At 28.9% G+C, this 1,631-nt stretch overlaps 1 long non-coding RNA gene across 1 annotated transcript; it reads right to left on the bottom strand.

Annotated features, from left to right (window-relative positions):
* Nucleotides 1–569: 569 nt before the first annotated feature.
* LOC127150511 (uncharacterized) lies at nt 570–1,057 on the bottom strand. Its single transcript, XR_007822894.1, has 2 exons — nt 975–1,057; nt 570–857 (listed from the first exon to the last, which is right to left on the bottom strand). It is a non-coding gene; the product is annotated as an uncharacterized LOC127150511 (long non-coding RNA).
* Between the last annotated feature and the right edge of the window lie 574 nt (nt 1,058–1,631).

Genomic DNA, 1,631 nt, shown 5'->3' with positions numbered 1-1,631 from the left:
TCCATTTGTCTAAAACCAGCATATCTTGATTACTTACCCATCTATCCTACTTTTTTGCACTTCTTAAATTTCATGCAATTTAATTTTATTGTCAACAAAACAAAACCCCCCATTTTTATTGCTTTTGATAGGCAAATTTTACATTGAGAAATACTATCTTTAGCTTCATCTGATTTGACCTCAGGCTTATTGCTATTGCAATATTTTAGTAGTAATTAATAGTTGTTGAGTTCATTGAATTATAAACTTTACTTTATTTGAAGAAAGTTCGTGGACGATGACAAATTTTTCTCCGCCATTTTTGTATCATTTTTTTTGTTCTTATTCGACATTATAGGTTATTTTACAAAAAATTAGTTTATTGAAGATACTTAAAAACAATGGCGTTGCGATATATTTATAGTTGGAGGGATTTCGTAATTAATTTGGAACGACAATATTAGGGTTGCTACAAAGTCGTAAATTTTGAAGTTGTTCATAGGAAAGCTAATCCATGACAATAATGTTGAAAGAATTTTAGTTCATGGAATCTTGTATTCAAGACATTAAATTGTTGAAGCACAGTCGAAGATTAGAAAAGATGTGTGATATTATTTGTATGTTTAAGTGACAAAGTACATTACATAAAATTGGGAGATGTCAGCATGCAGATCAATTCTTTTGATCACCACAATCAAAGAAACAATAACACGCATATATGGTTTGAGAAGGATTAGTTGGAATGCATTGATGTGAAACAGTATGATGCTTCTTCCAACATTTCTTCCCACAATCATTGAGAGAGCACCCAGTGTTATACAAAACGTCTTGACATCTTTTGGCAGCTGAGACATCTTGAGGCACTAAGATCAATGCAACTATACAAAAGCATAAAAACATAACTATACAAATTAGCAATCTAATATGTCTGATGATTTTTGATTTTTTAACACATGATAATATTGTATTTGTGGAAGAAATTAAAGGAAACGAACCTGCAAATATAAGAGCAAAGCAAATGATACGGAAAGAAGCCATATTCTTAAGATATGCAAATTTTGAAACTATTGTTTTGTTAAGTTTGGGTTGTAGAAATTCTACAATTTTCGATGGTTTAAATACTAAAAATTAAATTAATCCCATCCATTCATTAATATGTTTCATTTATTTAAAAATAGTATAGATTTCCGTAAACTAAACACAACACCATGCATGAATTTGTTTTCATTTAGTAAAAATAGAAATAATTTTAACAACTTTCATACGTAATGTGAATTAAATGTCAACAATTTCCTTTGAAATTTTTTTCTATTTTAAAATATTGGTTGATTTTGTTTTACATATCTATTTGTATTTTGGTTGAAATAATATGGAACTTCTAATTTTATGATGTTCCGTTTGAAATTTTCCGAGTACAAAACTATATTTACCAACATTTTAAAGGAAAAATGTCTAACAACTTGTTAAAAAAGTTGAGATTTCATGGACATGTCTTAAACTTCTTTATGTAAGTTATTACATGACATTCCATAAATATCAAGTGTAGTTAATATCATGTGCTGGGTGTAACTTGTAAGGAAATTTTGAAACTTGAAATTACTTGGACCGAAAAAGAGGATGAAGCGTCTCTTGGGAACTCGTGTGCATTATCT

The sequence above is a fragment of the Cucumis melo genome, chromosome 8 (assembly GCF_025177605.1).
Source record: "Cucumis melo cultivar AY chromosome 8, USDA_Cmelo_AY_1.0, whole genome shotgun sequence".
In the NCBI taxonomy this organism is placed as follows: domain Eukaryota; kingdom Viridiplantae; phylum Streptophyta; class Magnoliopsida; order Cucurbitales; family Cucurbitaceae; genus Cucumis; species Cucumis melo.
The sequence above is the reverse complement of the archived record's forward strand: the minus strand, read 5'-3'. Positions and strand labels throughout refer to the sequence as shown.